Source organism: Myotis daubentonii, chromosome 11 (genome assembly GCF_963259705.1).
Source record: "Myotis daubentonii chromosome 11, mMyoDau2.1, whole genome shotgun sequence".
NCBI lineage: Eukaryota > Metazoa > Chordata > Mammalia > Chiroptera > Vespertilionidae > Myotis > Myotis daubentonii.
Window position 1 is genome coordinate 72,968,066 of NC_081850.1, and position 20,625 is coordinate 72,988,690.

A 20,625-nucleotide genomic window follows, 5' to 3' on the forward strand; every position below is an offset into this window, starting at 1 on the left:
GGGCCGCGAGAGGGACTTTCCACGCGGAGCGCGGAGTGCGGATCGAGCGCTTTGGGCTCCAGGTGCGAGCGGTTACTCCTGAGACTTGGGGGTGCGGGGGTTCCTTAGGGTTTGGGGTTCCGGCTTCTCAGCGGCTCCTCTCGAGCTGGACCTCGACCTGCCTACATGGTCCTGGTCTGCAGGGGCCTGGAGGGCGCCTCCGCCCTGAAGCTTCGGTAAGTCTCGCCGAGGGATGTGGACTCGCCTGGTGGGGCCCTGAAAGCAAGTTCGCTCTCCTGGCTTTGGGATGTGGGTGTTTCCCGGGGGCCTCGCATTCCCGTGGCTTCCTTTACGTACTGCGTGCTGACCGTTTTCCCAACTTTCTCTCGCCAGCCCAGACGGCTCTCCTGAGCTCCAGGGCCAACTGCCTACAAGACATCTTCAACTGAATGTCCTAATGTGAATGTAGCAATGTAGCTCCCGGCCCCCCCCCCCCCCCCCGCCCCAATGTACCTTTTGACCTTATCTCGCGTTCATCTGCTTCTTATCTCCTGTGGTCCTTGTATAGGTGAACGGCATCATCCCCGACGCAGCCCTGCCGACCAGGAAGCTTGGTCATCCTAGGCTCCTTTTCCTTCTCCTTGCAATCCGATTGCTCCCTGGGTTCTCCCTACTTGGGGGACGTATTGTGGTAGAACACTCATAGTTAGTTATCATTTTAGTAATTTGTAAGTGTGAAGTTCTGGGGCATGAAGTACAGTCACAATGTTGAGTAATCGTCACCACGGCTGTACCTAACCGACCTCATTCTTTTGCTTGTGGAGAGCGTTTTCTCAGTACTATTGGTTGAAAAGGCATTTACTTCCCCATTGAATGTTCTTGGCACCTTTGTTGAAAAATCAACTGACTATATATGTGAGGGTTTATTTCTGGGCTCTCCTATTACATTGAACTATATGTCTGTTCTAGTGCTAGTAATATATTTTTGTTTTGTTTTTTAATATATTTTTATTGATTTCAGAGAGGAAGGGAGAGAGAGAGAGAGAATCATTGATTGGCTGCCTCCTGCACGCCCCCTACTGGGGATCGAGCTGGCAACCCAGGCGTGTGCCCTTGACTGGAATCGAACCTGGGACCTTTTAGTTGGCAGGCGGACGCTCTATCCACTGAGCCAAACCAGCTAGGGCAGTAACATAATGTTTTAATTGTTGCAGTTTTGTAGTATGTTTTTTGTTGTTAATCCTCCCCCTAGGATGTTTTCTTCTCCGTTGATTTTTAGAGTGGAAGGGAGGGAGAGAGAGAGGGGTATAAGTAGAGAGAGATTGGTTGCCACCTGCACTCTTCCCCACTGGGACCTGGGATCCAAACTGCAGCCCAGGTAAGTAACATCCACCAGCAATGGAACCCATGACCCTTTCGTGTGCTGGCTGACACTTTAACCACTGAGCCACACTGGCCAGGCTGTAGTAAGTTTTGAAGTATGAGTTTTCCAACTTCATTCTTTTTTGAGATTGTTTTGGCTGTTCCAGGCCCCCTGAAATCCCATGTGCATTTGAGGGTCAGCTTTTTTTAAATTTTTTTTAGAGAAAGGGAGAGAGAGAGAGAGTTAGAAGCATCAATGAGAGAGAAACATTGATCAGCTGCCTCCTGCACATCTCCCACTGGGGATATGCCGCAACCCAGGTACATGCCCTTGACTGGAATCGAACCTGGGACCCTTCAGTCCGCAGGCCGACGCTCTATCCACTGAGCCAAACCGGTTTCAGCTATAACCATTCTTTTTTTCAAAAACATTTAATCACCTTTATTTATTTTTTGTTTTTGTTAATCCTCACCCGAGGATATTTTTCCATTGATTTTTAGAGAGAATGGAAGAGGGAGGGAAAGAGAGAGAGAAACATCGATGTGGGAGAAACACATCAATTGGTTGCCTCCTGCAGGAACCCTGATCAGGGCCCAGGCCCCAGAGGAGCCTGCAACTGAGGTAATGCCCTTGACTAGAATTGAACCTGGGACCCTTTGGTCCGCAGGCTGATGCTCTATCCACTGAGCCAAACCGGCTAGGGCTTGCATATCCATTCTTATCCCTTTTACCTATTTCCCCATGTAATCTTTGTTCTTCTACACAATATTAGCATCTGGTTCATGGATGGCCTGCTGTTCTCCCATACTGCGAGGGTCAGCTTTTACATTTCTGAAGAAAAGGCTGTTGTAGTTTTGATAGAGATTGTTTTGAATCTGTAGGTCACTTTTGGTAGGATAGACAACTTAATTTTAAGCCTTCCTGTTCATGAATACAGAATTACTTTCCATGTACTTAGGTCTTCATTAATTTCAGCAATGTTTTCTAGTTTTCAGGGTATATAAATTATTTTTGACTGGAGGCCTGATGCATGAAAATTCATGCAAGAGTAGGCTGTCCTTCCCCTGGCTGCCTGCACCAGCTTCTCTCTGGCTTCCCTCTGTCCCAGTTTTGTCAGGAAGGACGTCCAGAATGATGTCTGGTCTAATTAGCATATTATCCTTTTATTATTATAGACTAGTAGCCCTGCACACGAATCCATGTGCCAGTAGCTTGCTGCCGCCCTCCTATAGCTCTCCGCCTGCTGCCCCACCCTCCTGTAGCTCCCGACCCCTTCATAGCTTGCTTCCCTGCCCACTCCTGTAGCTCTCCACTGCCCTCCTGCTGATCTGGTCAGCATAATGACCATTTGCATATTGCATCTTTATTATATAGGATACTATTCTAAGTGGAATTTCTTTCTTAATTTTCTTTTCATATTGTTGATTGCTGGTGTGTAGAAACAATTGCTTTTTGTGTGTTGATCTTATACCTTGCAACTTTGCTGAATTTGTTTATTAGCTCTAGAAACTTCATTTTCTATATTTATGATTATGTTGCCTGTGAATAAAGATAGTTTCACCTCTTTGTTTTCAATTTGGATGCTTTCTATTTTCTTTTTTCTTTCTTTTTAAAAATAGCTCTGACGAGAATTTACAGTACAATGTTGAATAGCAGCAGGAATGTAAGTTTCCTTTACTTGTTCCTGATCCTAGAGGGGAAGCTAAACTATTTGAATATTGTTAGCTGTGGGTTTTTCACAAACACCTTTATCATATTGAGGAATTTTCCTTCTATAACTAGTTTGCTGAGAGATCTTATCATGAGCAGGGATTGTTATCTTCAAGTGCCTTTTCTGTGTCAATTGAGATGATCATGTGTTCTCATACCCACACCCTCTAGTTTTTTAAAATGTGATATATTACATTGAATTATGTTGAACCTCCCTTGCATTTCTCTGATAAATCCCACTTGGTCATAGTGAATAATACTTTAATATATATATGTATTTAAATGATTTCAGAGAGAGGAAGAAAGAAGGAGAGAGAGGTAGAAACATCAATGATGAGAAAGAATCATCAATTGGCTGACTCCTGCACACCCCCAACTGGGGATCAAACCTGAAACCCAGACATGTGCCCTGACCAGGAATTGAACCATGCCCTACTTGGTTCATGGATCAACACTCAACCAGTGACACACAACTCCTGGGCTGAATAATCTTTTATTATACTGTAGGTGGTGGGGAGAATGCACTATGTAAATTGGGAAAGAATGTGTATTCTGTTGTTGGATAGATTGTTTTTTATGTATCTGTTAGATGTACTCTGTTTATTGTGATGTTCAAGTCCTCTACTTCCTTACTTATCTTCTATAGCTTGTTCTATTTATTATTAATTTAAAATATATTTTATTTATTTTTTACAGGGAGGAAGGGAGAGGGATAGAGAGTTAGAAATATCCATCAGCTGCCTCCTGCACACCCCCTACTGGGGATGTGCCCGAAACCGAGGTACATGCCCTTGACCGCAGGCTGACGCTCTATCCACTGAGCCAAACCAGTTAGGGCAAGTTTATAATTTTATATCATCATGCTTTATTGAACCTTTTGTTAATATGTAATGACCTTCTTTGTCTCTTGTAACCTATTTATTTATTTATTTATTTATTCATTCTTTTGTTTACTTTTATTATTGTAACCTTTAAAAAAAAATTACATCCCTGTTTTGCATATCTCAGTATAACCAACCCAGCTCTCTTTTGGTTGCTATTTACATGAAATATATTCTATTTTATCCTTTCACTTTCAACTAATTAATGTCTTTGGATCTGAAGTGAGTTTCTTCTAGCCCAGTTGGTGTAGCTTAGTGATTGAGCACCGACTCCTGAACCAGGAGGTCATGGTTGATTCCCAGTCAGGGCACATGCCCTGTTTTTGGGCTTGATCCTCAGTAGGGGACATGCAAGAGGCAGCCAATCAGTGATGTTTCTCTCTCATCATTGATGTTCCTATCTCTCCCTTCCTCTCTCTGAAGTCAATAAAAACATATTTTTTAAAAGAATATTTAAAAAATAAATAAAGGGAGTCTCTTCTAGACTCCATATAGTTGGATCATGGTTGTTTTTTAATCTGTTCTGCCCATCTGTCTTTTAATTGGAGAGTTTTAGCAATTTACATTTCAAGTAATTACTGATAAGGAAGGATTTCTTTCTGCCATTTTGCTATTTGTTTTCTATAGGCCTTATAGCTTTTGTGCCTTCATTTTCTTCATTATTGCCTTTTTCTGTGTTTATTTGATTTTTGTTATGTTTTGATTCACCTGTCATACCCTTCTGTGTATTTTCTATAGATATTTTCTTTGTGGTTGCCATGAGAATAACATTTAATAGCCCAAAGTTACAACATTCTAATAGAATTGATACCAACTTCAATACCATACAAAAACTCCTGTTGTACAGCTCTGTCCTCTCTTATTATTGATGTCATAAATTGCATCTTTAAACATTTTGTGTCCAATAACATAGATTAATATTTTTATGCATTTCTCTTTAAGTCATGGAGAAAATAAAAAGTGTACCTACAAGTCATAATTACAGTAATACTTGCTTTTATAATTGTCCATGTATTGACACTGAAAGGAGATCTTTATTTCCTCATATGGCTTCTAGTTACTGTCAAGTGTCTTTTCAGGTCAACCTGAAGGATTCCCCTTAGCATTCTTGAAGAGCAGATTCAGTGGTAACTAACAGTAACAAACTCCTTTGACTTTTTTTAAAATTAGGGAATTTGTTAATTTCTCCCTCATTTAAAAAAAAATCTTTTGATTTTCAGAGAGAGGAAAGGAGATGGGGAGAGAGAGAGAAACATCAATGATGTGAATCATCGATCGGCTGCACGCCCCCCACCAGTGATCCAGAGATCCAGCCTGCATCCTGGACATGTGACCCGGAATCTTGACCTCCAGGTTTATGGGTCAACACTCAACCACTAAGCTGGACTCTCCCTTATTTTTGAAAAACAGTTTTGCTAGATAAAGAATTCTTTGTCAACACTTTTTTTTTTTTCTCTTAGCACTTGGGATATTATCAACCCACTACTTTCTGGCCTCCAAGGTTTAGGATGGAAAAATTGGCTGTTTATCTTACGGAGGGTCCTTTGTATGTGATTAATCATTTCTTTCTTGCTACTTTCAGGATTCTTTTCTTTGGCTTGCTACAGTTTGGTAATTATTCTTCCTCCCCTTTCTCTCTTCTCCTGGGATTCCCACAGGGGTATTTTATTTCTCTTGACAGTGTCCAATAGGTCCCTATGCCTCTGTTCATTTTTCTTTCTGTTTTTCTTTTTCTGTTTCTCAGATGGAGTAGGAAGTGCAAGGAACTCATCCCTCTACCTAGATAACAATTGTCCTGGCAGAATCTCAAGTAACTATTTTGGAACTCTGGAGTCTATTTGAAAACTTGCATTTTCCAGGGGAAGGCTTGGTTGGTAAATTGAGGTTCATTTCAGTGTCAGTCTTCAGTATAATAACACCTAACCTTCTCTTACCCCTTCAGCTTGTGGCAGGCAATCATCTTTACATTCAAGTGTGCTTGCTGGAGCCAGGATAGGAAATAAGAACCTTGTTCTCCAAATACTTGAGTTCTGTATTAAATGACATATAACCTATGGTATGTGCTAGCCCAAAATGTTTGACTTCAGTCCATTGAAACTTGAGATATAACTAGAAATCATATCTCAAGGAAATACAAGGTCTAGAGCAAGCATGGCAAACTCAAGGCCCGTGGGCTGCATGCGGCCCACAACGAATATGTTTGTGGCCCAGCTAATATAATTGTATGTAAGAAACATTTTAATAAAAATTTTGTAACTTGTTACAATATCCTGTTATACATAATTATTAATAACGAACTACAACATTTGCTAATGACTGATTACTCTAAACATGTTGCATTCATTTCCCTTACTTGCCTTACCTGCAGGTGCACCATTTCTCTCCACTAATACTAGCAGCGAATATTTTAGCAGTTGATTGCCATGTCATTAGTCTTGTACTTAACTTGTTTGGTGTGCCCAACAGAGAATATTTCGCTTTTGGAGAACAAGAAAAATAGGTTTATTTGTGTTGCACTTATTAATTTGTGCAGTTATTCAGTGTCTGGTAAGTTAATGTTCAAGGAAAAATATTAATTTTTATTAAAATGTTCTATTTATGTTAACGATTACTCATTTATTTCAGCCCTTTGGATTCAGCATGTCTCTATCGAAATAAACACATGTTTCTATGAAAGTTGAAGCTTTTGTTTTTGTGCGTCCCATATAAACTTAAACCTTGTTTATTTGGCCCATGTTAGTCTTTGAGTTTGACATGCTTGGGAGAGGAACAAACTGACCTCGAGGAAGCAAATATTTGGATTCAGAAGGTGCTTAAAGTGGTCTAATTTCTTTAATAAGCCAGTGTCTTTAAATTTTTTTCTTAAGGGCTACATTAAAAAATACTTGGGAACACTACTAGAAGCAATATGTGGCCCTGGATTTGATACTAACTTGGGAAAACTAGCTGTTAAAAAATGTATTGTAGCCGAAACCGGTTTGGCTCAGTGGATAAAGCGTCGGCCTGCGGACTGAAAGGTCCCAGGTTCGATTCCGGTCAAGGGCATGTACCAGTAGGAGATGTGCAGGAGGCGGCTGATCGATGTTTCTCTCTCATCGATGTTCTAACTCTCTGTCTCTCTCCCTTCCTCTCTGTAAAAAATCAATAAAATGTATAAAAAAAATGTATTGCAGGTGACAGAAAATTGATTATAGTTAGGTATTAAATGAGAGGAAGATTTTCTGAAATATTACTGATTTGGGAAAGCCAACAGGAAAAACATTGTTAGGTTGATATATAATTTGAATATGATCTAGGAATTATATGAGAGGAAAAGTGACTGAAAAAATGTGTATGTTCGTTGACTAAAGTAGATTTCTATACTGTGACGTCATTTTGAAAAACTATGTTGACACAGAAGGACGTATTTAAAGTATTAACATTGGTGGTGGGAATGTGATATTTTTATTTATTTTAGCGTGTGTGTATTTTTCTCCAAGATATACTATTCTGTAATAAAATGTTGTTAGAAAATTTTCTCTTAAGGTTTACATATATATTGGGGTGTACATGAGTCAAGAAGTACATGCATGTATGGTCACCAAAATAAAAGTGGTTGTCAGGAATTCAGGGCATTTTACTTTCTTCCTAATACTGTATCTTTTAAATGGGTATTATTACTATATAAGTGTATAAGGAGAAAAGGAACAGAACTATTTCTTGAGGGAGTTTAGCTAGTCTATTGTGACAGACAAGTCACAAAGAGGACTGTAACAGAACACAGCTTTTTCTCTGGTTGATTTTGATTCAATATCCACAGGAAAACATTGGGAATGAGTCACTGACCAGGAAAGAGCATATGCTATTTGAATTAAAAGAAAAGAGTAAGGAAGAGGTTGTAGAATTATAAATTATCAAGACTGAAATAGCACCTTTAATCATTGTTTGTATTTCCAACTACATTGTAAATTTATTCAGGACAGGGAATTCAAAATTCGTTACGTTGTCTTTGCTCCATATTCTACTTTTGAATGATTTTCAAATAAAATTCCAGCCGCATTTCGAGTAACACTGAAACAACCTTGTTCATTTCTGTGCAATTCTGCGTGCCTCTAATAAGCTCAAGGCCTTGGACAGAGAGTCAGAAGTTTTGCTTCTAGACTGAATTCTCTAACTTAGGTTGGGCTCCTTTGTAAAACGAGAAAACTCAGGTTTCTCATATGTTTGTAGTAAAGCCAAATAAGATATCCGGGACCCATCACTATCCTTGGCACATTCGTGCGCTCTCAATAAAGGCCAGGTGCGTTGACTAACACTGTTAAGCGCTGCTTTTGAAGAAGTACTCAACGTGAAAGGTGAGCAGAAGATCCCCTGCTCAAAAGGTGCCAGCAGCCTGCGTCCTCTCCCGCTGCCTCCTAATCCCTCCATCCCCGTCCTGCCTCCAGTCCCCGCTCAGCCACTACCTTGTCCAAGCCCACCGGCCACGGGGCTCCTCGCCAGTGCAGACCCCGCGCAGGCGCAGACTAGGGGCGGGCTCAAAGCCCAGGTGGGGCGTCGAGGAGAGGAAGTACGCCCTCGCCGCTTGTTGTTGGGCCAATGGGGCGGCGCGGCTCAGCCGCGGACCTATGACACGGGGCGGGAGGCGGGCAGAGAGCGGAAAAAGCCGCTCTCACGTGAATAGGGGGGCGGGGAAGACGGGGGCTGGGCAGCTAGGGAGGCCCAGGCGACGAAGCCTCCCGGACGGCGAACGGCAGGCGGTGGAGGAGGAGACGGCGGGTCGGGTAGGGCCGCGTTTCCCTCCTCCTCCTCCCACCTTCCCTCTACCAAGCCAGGGGGTATCCTCCGCGAGGAGCCAACCTGTGTTCCCATCCCGCGGGCCTGGGCCGGGGAGACTGCGTTCAGCTCCCTCGAAGAGCCGTGTTGTGAGGGGAGCTGTGATTGGGGGGAGGGGAAGCTGCGGCGGAGGGGAGAGGGCGCATGCGCAGGTGGGAACGCTCTCGGCGCCCCTGCCCGAACCGGTTCCCCCTGTCTTGGGTGGGTGTCTGTCTTCAGAGTCTTACACTTGTGGCTGCCCCTCTGGGCCCCTAGCAAAGCCGGTTTGGCTTTTGACTTTAATGTTTGGGGCCAGGTCCTGTGTGGGCATCTGGCCTCTTCCTCCGCCTCAGTTTCTCCCTCTTGCCCCCAGGGCCCGTATCTGACTTGGGCTGGCCTCGGCCCCGGCCCGTCTTCCTGGGCTGTGACTCATTTGAAAGACTTGCTTTCTTCTGGTGTGGATCTGCCCTCTCGTGCTGGCCTTACCATCTCATTTTCCCCGCCTAAACTTGAAGTGCCTGCGGCATCCCACTCGCCCCATCTTCTTTAAATATCTGCTCCCAATACTTCCTTGCTGTGGATGCAAACCTCAGGGTTTTCGGTGTTAAGCCAGAAAATAACCAGACTTCCAGGAATTCGCTGTCCATTGCCTGGTAGTACTTTGGTCAGTATCATTCAGACTGTTACCGTCTGCACCTGCTCTTACAGGCATTTCCATACTAGGGTCACTCGGGGATTCTTTTAATTTATATTGGAAGCAGAAGTAATCATGATACTGGTACTCTACTAGTTCTCCGTTAGTTCAAAATCCTGTTCCAATTTGAATGTGAGATATTTTAGCTTTTGCTATTTTTATCAATGGAGGGGAAAAACTGCCAGGGATAGGTTTCATAAGTATTTTGTTACGTTCACTCTAATAAACACCTGTATTCATATACGTGTGTGTGTGTGTGTGTGTGTGTGTGTGTGTGTGTGTGTGTGTGTTTCCAGCTGCTTTGTTTATTTAGGAAGTAAAAAACAATGGAGGGTGACTTGAACTGTGTCACATTAAACTAATGTTTGAAAAGTAGTTGAAAAAAGGCTTAGTTGCCAAGGAAGTGCACATTAAACTTAAAAAAAAAAAGGACCTGTTGGTGGAGAGTGCTGTTTTATATATTTTGAAGGCTTTTAAGTAGTGTTTACTCAAACTGCAAATGAATAAGGGAGAGAATTCTGTGTGATCTTGCTTTGTAGAACTCCGTTTGCATTAGTAAAATTTGAATCCATGATTAATTTGTATGGGTAACATTTAAAATTCATAAGTGGCTTTAATAGGATTTATCAACTCAAATTTGTAATTGAACTGTTGCTACTTTTTGGTACATTTCCTTTTGTTGTTTTAGTTTTATAATTCAGTTTACAGTTGATTAACTCGTTGGTGTTAAGGTATATATTTGTCTGGATAGTTAACCTATAACTATATACACATTTTGGCCTTTTTTTGGCATGGTGTTCTATTAGCAGTTTACAGGTGCTTACTCTGGATTAAGAGGTAATTTAGTGATACTGTAAAAGTGAAGGCACCTGCTTCTTATCTTTTCTACTGCATATTGAAAGAAGTGTATTCTGCATATTATTTACATGAGGGTGACATGATTTTTCCACAAATATATATCAACTTTACAACCCAGATTCTTTAAAGAAGTCATTGTCTTTTATTGAGTATATTTCCAGCTAGACTTTGCAGCCCAGATTCTTTTAAAGAAGTCATTGTCTTTTATTGAGAATGTGTCCAGCTAAAATAAAGCCTACTTTGAAGGTCTCATCATTTCACAGTAATTGTTTTAACAAGTGACCTTTGACTGCAGGCTTCAGAAAATAATTCATTTAAATTGGTGCTATTGTTGACTGTGCTGAGGTTTTGACATAGGCTGCCTATAATATCTGTGTAGTTTTCAATATAATCAGATATCATTAACCTTTTCAAGCATGTGGAATAAATGAATAAAACTCATATCATCTTTCTTGGTGATAAAACTCAAATATTAAAGACATACTAATTTAACCAACATAGATAACTCATAGTTGGGCATGACATTTGGGTGCTTTGTATGTAATTGCCTTATTTTATTGGTTTTCCATAGTTAGGTCCCAAAGAAAGAAAATCCAAGGCTAAAATAGACTCATGCCCATTGGTATATATGAAAAAAAACAGTGTATCAATTTAACAGCTGTTTCATTTTGCAATAATTTGGTTACCTTGTTCTGTCCCTCCTGCCCTCTTGTTTTCTGATCATCCTCAGATCATTATTCTTTAGAAAACTTGTAAGTCAAAACAATATTAGATAGACATTTAAACTTACATTGTAACCTCTCTTGTTGACCCTAACAGCTGTGTTTCTCTTTGTGTGCAAAGACTGACCAAATATGGCAGTTTGCAAGTCATTAACACTTTAGTTTATAGAATTTAGCCTGGTAAGTTTTTCTCTTTCCAAAGCAACTGTAATACTTTGAGGTAGTCAACAGTGAGAATTTCTTAATGGTTCTTTATATCATAGTAGAGTTCTATAAGGCCCAACCTCCCCCCACCCCAATCCCTTTTTCTATGGATCATTAAATAGTAAAAGTAAAACTTGTTTTCAAGTTCATGCATGACATTAAATAGTGTATATTCCCTTGGCTTTAAAATGTGAAGGAGTATATCTATATTTTTGAAACTTCTTTTTCCCATTTTCCATTATTTGTACATTTTGGTAATTATAACCATCAACCTATGGTTATAATTTTCCGTTTTCTGAGGATGACCTTTATATCAGGGAAAGAAATTGATATGTAGAATCTTTCTTAGGGGACATATTGTAAATATCATCAAGGGTATTAGAGACAGCATTTAAGGCTAAATTGGATTGAAAGTTGGGTATTTCTGTAATACTACTGTAGGGAAGAGGCTTGAGTTAATCATTTTAATATTTTTACTGTATAGGCAATAAACTCTATATGCCCTTGAAGTATGCTGATAAATGGTTTCTGGCAATGTAAGAGTAGGAACATATCACATAAACCCCTTTGCTGTGATACACGATTGTCTATGAATAGACTTCTGATATATCTGCAGAAGAGAAATGGTATGGTTATATCTTTATTGTACTTACCTGTTTAGTTCTCTGTGAATTGAAGAAAAGAGTGATTTCTGTCTAAAATTGTTCCCTAGCAGAAGGTTTTATTTTTGCTTTTGCTTGTGAGAAAAGATCTTTTCAGATAGTTTTAAAAACACCTGTGGAACTTAAATATTTATTAAAATTTTTAATATTATGCAGTGCCTATTCCAGTGCTGTTAATGAAGATGCTCAGAAAATGTTTATTGATTGCCCATACTTGTCAAATGTCCCACCATCCTTGTGAAACTGTGGACCAGGGTCTTTTGTTTTTATTTATTTTTTTATCAGAAAGTGCATGAAACGTGTCTTTTGCCAAACATTTGTGGTTTGTCTATATACATTCCCCTGAAAATCATAGGTCATAGAAAGGAGAAACCATATTTATTGCATATATCTTAGGCTTTGGTTATCTATCAAATGATTTGCTTGCATGGCATTAAATTCACATAGTTTAAGGAGAAATGAGTAATATAAATGTTTCAGATTTGAGTGTAGACAGGTTGATACTCTAAATGGGATAGATTCGTTTTCTTCACTGTAGATGAGAAGAAAACATGTGACTAATTTCCTAAAAGGAAGAAAAGTTTTTGAATGATTCTGTATTGCTCAAAAATATTCACATTTTTATATTTATAAAATGAATTATATTATGCTTTAGAAATTTGTTTCAGAATAAGTAAAGACAAGGTTACCTTTAAAAAATATCTATATTAGCAAGGTCAGAAAAACAATCTGACCTTGTGAATGAGTAGTACAATATTATTAAGCTGACTTTTCATGTGTTCCCAGAGATAAGTGTCTGTTGTGGAAATGCCATCCGAATAATTTAAATATTTTGTTTCAGAGCTACTGTGTTGAAGTGAAGCTTACCTGGGGGGTCGGGTTCTGTTTCCTGAAATAGCCACAGGAACATGGGGGAAACCACTTATATGGGCTAGTTTTTTCAGGTGTCAACAGAATTGCACTTAATCAGTAGTGTTAAATGAGTTTTAGGTGCTTTTCATCTCCTGGCCTTACATCTTCTGTCTTTCACTGACTAGAGGTATCAGTATATAGAGAGGAGAGTGTGAACTTTAGAATAAAAATGATTTATATTTCCCAAGCCTGCTACTTACTGAGTATATTATATAATTAAAGGTAACCTACTTAATGACTCTGAGACTCAGTTTCTTCACCTGTAAAAATGGAACTAATGCTTCTATCAAGGACTAGGACTTGAAAGCACCTGGCATCCCTGCTCCTTTCCTGGATACTCTCATTCACAAAATGATAGAAAGGGTTCAGTCCCCTCATTTTACATATGAGAAAACTGAAGCTATAATATCATGTATTGTATATCAAAAAAAGGACTAAGAAGTTCAACTCCCAGTTGTTGTTTTTTTTTTTTTTAAACCAGACTGTTGTTGACTTTTAAAAGTCTTAATGAAGCTTGATTATTCATGAGAAAGTGAGAAATAACGCTGAAAACATTGGCTGTCTTCTTTAGGCACTTTACTGATATTGTGAGTTTTATTCTAACAATCCTATTAAGTTACAACCAGTCTTTAAAAACTTTTATTGACCAAGGAATGGATAAACAAAATGTGGCATATGCATACATTGGAATGTTATTGAACCTTAAAAAGAAAGGAAATTCTGACACAGGCTACAACACAGATGAACTTTGAAGTGATATAAGCCAGCCATAAAAAGACAAATATTGGTATGATTCCACTACTTATATGAGGTCCCTGGAGTAGTAAAATTCATAAAGATAGAAAGTAGAGTATTGGTTGCCTGTGGGAATGGGAGTTATTGTTTAGTGAGTGTTATTGTTTAGTAGGTGTTATTTCAGCTGGAGAAGATGAAAAAGTTATAGCAATGGATGGTGGAGATGGTTGCACAACGATGTGAATGTACTTAATGCCACAGAACTGTACATTTAAACATGGCTAAAATGGTAAAGATTATGATGTTATGTATATTTAAACACAATTTTAGAAGATTAAAATTTTAAAAATATTTTAAAAATTAAAAAACTTAAGATAGTACTTTTGTCTTACAAATTCCTATATTCCTAAGGTGTTTATTTTTTTTAGTTCATCTGGAATTGAACTAAAAGATTAGCTCCATAGTTTAAGGAAGTAAATTGTCACAGGCATTATAGGTTAAATTTTGCCTGACTGACTTAGATAAAGTGGTTTATATTGCCTAAGTGCTGTAGGCCCAAAATTAATAAGTTTTTTTCTTTTGTTTTTGCTTTTATAAGCTAAGCTAAAATTATTCAGAAAGCTTACATTAATATGGTTCTCAAAGAATTACTTTAGCTCTCAAATTCAGAGTCAGTCTTAAATGAAGACACACATCTATTGTTTAGCAATTAGTGTGGTGATGGAAAGGAATTTATTTTTATAAATAAACTAGAGGCCTGGTGCACAAAAATTTGTGCACTGGGGTGTGGGGGGGGGCCCTCAGCCGGCCTATGCCCTCTCGCAGTCTGGGACCCCTTGGGGGATGACCACCTGCTGGCTTAAGCCTGCTCCCGGGTGGCAGAGGGCAGGCCAAATCCCTACGTGCAGCCCCTGGTTGGGCTCAGAGCAGGGCTGATTGGGGTGGATCAGGAGGTTGTGATGCCACCCTCAGTCACGCTCAGGGTAGGGCAGATTGTGGGGTTGGGGCACCGCCCCCTGTCACACTCAAGGCAGGGTCGATGGGGAGGTTGCGGAGCCACTCCCTGTCACGCACAGAGCAGGGCCCATCAGGGGGGTTGGAGCTCTGTACCCTGTCACGCACAGGGCAGGGCCAATCGGGGTTGGGGCGCTGCCCCCTGTCACGCACAGAGCAGGGCCCATCAGGGGGTTGGGGCGCCGCCCTCTATCACCCACAGAGCAGGGCCGATCAGGGGGTTGGGGCGCCGCCACTGTCACACTCAGGGCAGGGCCCATGGGGAGGTTATGGCTCTACCCCATCACACACAAAGCAGGGCCCAGGGCGGGGGGGGTTGGGGCGCCGCACCCTGTCACACACAGAGCAGGGCCGATCAGGGGGTTGGGGCACCGCACCCTGTCACACACAGCCGCAGGGCGATCAGGGGTTTGGGGAGCTCCCCCTATCAGGCACAGAGCAGGGCTGATCAGGGGGTTGGGGCGCCTTTCCCTGTCACGAACAGAGCAGGGTGGATAGGGAGGTTGTGGCCCCGCCCCCTGTCACACACAGAGCTGCAGGGCGATCAGGGGGTTTGGGCGCTGATCCCGGTGCCGGGAGGCCTCGCGGCTCCGCTGATCCCGGTGCTGGGAGGCATATTACCCTTTTACTATATAGTGTAGAGGCCTGGTGCACGGGTGCGTGCCGGCTGGTTTGCCCTAAAGGGTGTCCTGGATCAGGGTGGGGGTCCCCACTGGGGTGCCTGGCCAGCCTGGGTGAGGGGCTGAGGGCCGTTTTCAGGCTGGCCGGCGACTGAAGCTCCCAGCCTCTCCTTTTTTCCTTTTTTTTTTTTTTTTTTATTCTGGGATTTATTTACCTTCTATAATTGAAACTTTGTTGCCGTCACTGGAGCTGAGAGCCGGCTCCTACTCGCTCCAGCTCTGAGGCCACGACCTGCTGAAAGCAGGTATCTGGGGTTTGTTTAGCTTCTATAATTGAAACTTTGTTGCTGAGTTCAGAGCCAGATGTGGCAGGCGGGGAACCTTGGCTTCCTCCCATCACTGGAGCAAGCAAGCCTCCTGCTCGCTTCAGCTGCGTGGCTGCCGGCCGCCATCTTGGTTGGGTTAATTTGCATATCGCTGATTAGCCAATGGGAGGTGTAGCAAAGGTACAGTCAATTACCATGTTTGTCTGTTATTAGATAAGAAGGGATGATTTTCTGTTGAGTTTTGTTAGATTTTCCCACCCTTCCCAGGGATAGGCTGTAAGAAATTTATGTGAAACTAATGCAGGGAAACAAACTTCAAAGCCGGAAAAAAAAGAAAAAGGCTGAGATTAACATGGTGCAATTTAAAAAATACCATATCTTCTCTTGCACTCTGCTTGATTAGTTTTAAAGGGCTACAAACCCACAGGAATTGGCCTGCTATAGCATCTTTGAAATTTGATTCCTTTGCTATTTCCTATCTTGTTCTTTTTCTGAGCAGAGAGTAATCTTATCAGATCTGTGTTTTAGAAGGATGCAACTAGGAGCAACATAAGAGGATGGATTGGAATGGGGAGATAATGGAGACAGGAATACCACAGAAGAGAGCTGCATTTCAGAAAAGAACAGTCATACCTAGATACCAGGTTTTGGATCAAGTTCCATAATTTTCTCTATGAACTTAAGTTTTTGAACCAGTCTAGTTCCAGTTTGTCTGTCATATGAAGTTAATACCTATTTGGCAAGGTTAGTATAAAGATTAGCATTAATGCATGTAAAGCTTCTTAGTACCATCTTACCTAATAATAAACAAACATATAAATTGACCCTCTTTCTGCTACGCTCACTAGCCAATCAGGAGAGTATGCAAATTAACCCAACAAAGATGGCGGTTAATTTGCATACATAGGCACGAAGGGTGGAGCAGCGAAGACGGAAGGCTCTGGGCCAGAGCGAAGGCCTGGGTCCCAGGTGCCGGAGGAAAACCGGTGTCGGCAGCCAAGGGAAGGGAAGGCCTATTGCACGAATCTCTTCATGCAACGGGCCTCTAGTGTTGGGTATGAAATCGGAACTCTTTAGGTTTAGCAAGGTGATTTAAATATTCCCCTTAAGATTCCCTAAAACTGCACTCATTTGCTCACTGGTTGACCAACAAAAATGATGGGCATTGAGAGGGAAGTGATAAGAGAGTATTTTGGTCCAAAGGGAATCCAAGATATGTTTTGTGACTCAGTGTTTAACTTGTTTTGGCTGTGAAAGTTGGCACCTTGCCAAAGAGTCAGCCACACTCTGGGTATCCCTTTTTGAGTCTCTTCATTCCAGTCATCATTCGTATCCACATCCTAATTATGTGTATGTAGTATAGCATATTTTTCATTTGTCCTCACATTACTTAGACCCTATCAGTTAAACACTGATGAAAAGTATTATTCAACCAATCAAATTTATTGAGTACTGAAATAAATAGGCAAAAATAGGATATGAAGATAATATGAATGAAATTTAAGTTCCCTGTCCTCAAGTAGTTTTATTTTTAAACTAGAGGCCCTGTGCACGAAATCCATGCACTCGGGGCGGGGCGGGGGGAGGTCCCCTCAGCCCAGCCTGTGCCCTCTCGCAGTCCGGGAGCCCTTGGGGGATGTCTGACTGCCGACTTAGGCCCGCTCTAAGCCGGCAGTTGGATGTCCTTAGTGCTGCCACCGCTGCACTCTCCAGCCGTGAGCCTGGCTCAGGGTTTCTGGCTGAGTGGCACTCCCCCTGTGGGAGCGCACTGACCACCAGGGGGCAGCTCCTCCATTGAGTGTCTGCTCCCTGGTGTTCAGTGCGCATCATAGCGACCGGTTGTTCCATCGATTGGTTGACTTGCATGTTAACCTTTTATTATATAGGAAGGATATATTTTTATTGATTTCAGAGAGGAAGGGAGAGGAAGAGAGAGATAGAAACATTAATGATGGCTGCCTCCTGCATGCTTCCTACTGGGGAATGAGCCCTCAACCAGGGCATGTGCCCTTGACCGGAATTGAACCCAGGACCCTTCAGTCCACAAGCCGATGCTCTATCCACTGAGCCAAACCAGCTAGGGCCATAAGTAGTTTTAAAGGGACTGTGTGTGCTCAGGGTATTCCCAGCACTTATCTTGTGGTTTGTATTTTGCAAGTGTTTCTGGAATGATCAACCAATACAGTGCAGTAGGAAAGATAGAATATTTTACTGTGTGATAAATGCTATAATTCTGTGGTAGAATTAAAAAGCAAATGAAAGCTTTAGGAACCCTAGAGGGAAATAAGGAATGTTGCAGAGGGAAATAGGGAGATTGAATGTTTGATTGTATCACCAGATTGTTGTTTGGGGAGAAGGACTAACTGGGAAAGTGAAGACATTCCTACCTTAGCAAACAGTGTGAGCAAAGCCTTGAAAGTATAAAAATGCATGACCAATTTAGTGAGTTGTCTAGTATGGTTTGATAGAAATAAGAGTTAAGACTAGAATGATAGAGTGGCTCCAGAGATTTTGAAGAATTAATGATATAAGGAGTTTGGATTATTATTTTTTTAAAAAATATTTTTTATTGATTTCAGAGAGAAAAGGAGAGGGAGAGAGAGAGAGAAATATCAATGATGAGAGGGAATCATTGATTGGCTGCCTCTTGCATGCCCTCTATTGGGGATCGAGCCCACAGCCCTAGCATGTGCCCTTGACAAGAATCAAACCCCAGACCCTTCAGTCCGCAGTCCATTGAACCAAACCGGCTAGGGTGGAATATTTTTGTTTTGAGTCAGGAGCAATCAAAGGTTTTGAGGAATGGGTGGGATATACAATCAAATCTGAATTTTAGAAATTAACCAACTATGAGACGCTGATAACCAGTTACTAGAGAGTCTAGAAAAGGAACGTACACGTAGCAAAGTTGAAAGAATGAGGTACTCACCAATCAGTGACATGAATGATAGGAAAGAAGGAATAGATTTGGGAAATACGTTTTGAAATTAAAATCCATTAGAGTTTCAAGGGAGAATGAGAAAAAGATTCAAGGATTTTTTTGACATTCCTGTCTTGTATCAGTAGTTGTTAACCAGGATAGGAAACTTACAAGGAAGAATATGCTTGTGTAATGAATGGGGGTCCGCTTTGCACACATGGAATTGATTTTGAGATGGGCATGGGACATGTATCGGAGCCCTCCTATGTGTTTTCATAACACCCTTTGCATACCTCTATTATAGCAAACACTAGACTGTACTGTATTGTAAGTACTTGTTTCCATGTGTTTTTCCTATACCACTGTAAGCCTGTCAAAAGTAAAGAGAAGTTAGCCAGTGAGCTAGTGAGATAGCCAGGAGGAAATGTGGAAAAAGAAGAGGAACGGGATGGAATTTAATGAATGGACAGAAGAGAAGGAACCTAAATGACAGCTGAGAAAAGGTAGTCAGAGGTAGAAAATGGAAGGAAAAAGAAGAGTTTCAGAATAAGAAAATGGTCAGTATTTTCATTTATTTCAGCTGGTAGAAGTAAGATGAGAACAGAAAAGAATTCTTTTGGTTTTGAAATTGTGTTGTTGATTTTTAGAAGAGGTTCGTGAGGGTGAGAGGAGGGTAGGCAGATTTTTGAGAGGGACTGCTCAGTTTGTGTGGGGAATACCTTTGAAGTGGTAGAGCTGGAGGCAGTCAATACTACTCCTTTACGAAGAAGGAGTTTCAAGAAAACTAAAGGAATAAAGATAAGTCTGAGCCCTGGACTAGTGGCTGGACTAGCACAGTTAGTCTCAAGCATGTCAAGTTCAGTTACAAGTACCACTCACACCTTTTTTATCAAGTTAAGTAGGTCATTGGGTTCACATTTTGGCTTTGCCTCTAAGCAGTTACATTACAACCATAACCTTGAATAAGTTACACCATATCTTTAAGCCTCAATTTCCTCATCTGTAAAATAGATATGTAATAATTAAATTAGGCATTCACCAGCAAATTGTAATACTGTATATAGGCACTATAAAAAATGTAAAATGCTGTGGGAGCAGAAATAAGGCAAATAATTCATTTGGCTTGGGGGTGAAAATGGGCAGACTACTAGAAAAGGGAGGATTAGATCATGAATGATGAGTTGCAGTTGATGGAGCACAGAAGCAAGGAAACCACTTTAAGAAGAGTATACTATGAGTGCAGATACGTGGAGGTATTGAAGTTCAGATGCTTCTTGACTTATGATGGGGTTATGTCCTGATGAACCCATCATAATTTAAAATATTGTAACTCAAAAATGCATTTAATACATCTAACCTACCAAACATCATCGCTTAGCCCAGTCTACCTTAAATGTGCTCAGAACACTTACATTAGCCTACAGTTGGGCAAAATTATTTAACAGAGACTATTTTATGATAAAGTGTTGAGTATCTCAGGTAATTTATCATGTGTATCGCTTTTGCACCATCATAAAGTTGTACCATCATAACTTAGGGATTGTCTCTATACAGGGTGTCCCCAAAAATGTTTACACACCTTGATTATAAAGTCAATGTTTATTAACATAAAGTTCATTTTCAAAATTTAAAAGAATCTACAGAAATGAATTTATTTTTTTGTCAACACATGTTTTCAAACTGATGATCATTCTGGTCCAAGCACTGCTGATAACGAAAAACAATGGAATTGCAAACATCAAAGAAAGAATCATTTCGTTCCATATTTGTGCACCCTCAATTCATCGACTGTTGCTGGTTTTGTACTGTAACTTTATCTTTGATGGATCCCCATAAAAAGTCTAGTGGCACTATAGGATACATTTTCTTCAGAGCTTAGTCTGGCTTCATCCATTCTTTCAAATCAGTTTTACCTGAAAAGGAATGAAAATTGAGTTATCAGCTGTTACTTAAAGTGTGTGTACATTTTTGGGTACACCCTATATGTCCTTAGCAAAGACATTATTACCACCTCTAATACATATCTTAGCTCCATGTCTAAGCGCCTCTCCGAACATGTTCCCATAGTAGTTGTTTTTGTTTTGTGTTTACCCTAAATGAGTACCTGTTAACCCGTGCAATTGCCTGTATTCTCAACTAAACTATAAACTCTTTTGGGGCTAAAATCTGATCTGTTCTTTAGACTCTAGTCACTCAGTATTCATTGACTGGATGAAGCAGAACTACAATAAAAA

General features: G+C 40.9%; 1 protein-coding gene across 5 annotated transcripts in view; it reads left to right on the forward strand.

Annotated features, from left to right (window-relative positions):
* Window positions 1–13: 13 nt before the first annotated feature.
* Window positions 14–20,625, forward strand: part of RABGAP1 (RAB GTPase activating protein 1) — a 143,123-nt gene continuing 122,511 nt past the window's right edge. Inside the window, exons 1-2 of one of the 5 annotated variants that reach the window (XM_059657935.1) lie at window positions 8,623–8,693; window positions 9,098–9,388. The gene's annotated coding sequence lies outside the window, so the exon portion shown is untranslated. Of the gene's footprint in view, window positions 216–8,598; window positions 8,694–9,097; window positions 9,389–20,625 lie in introns of those variants that run through there. The other 4 variants (XM_059657931.1, XM_059657934.1, XM_059657932.1 and 1 more) reach the window with 4 other exon arrangements.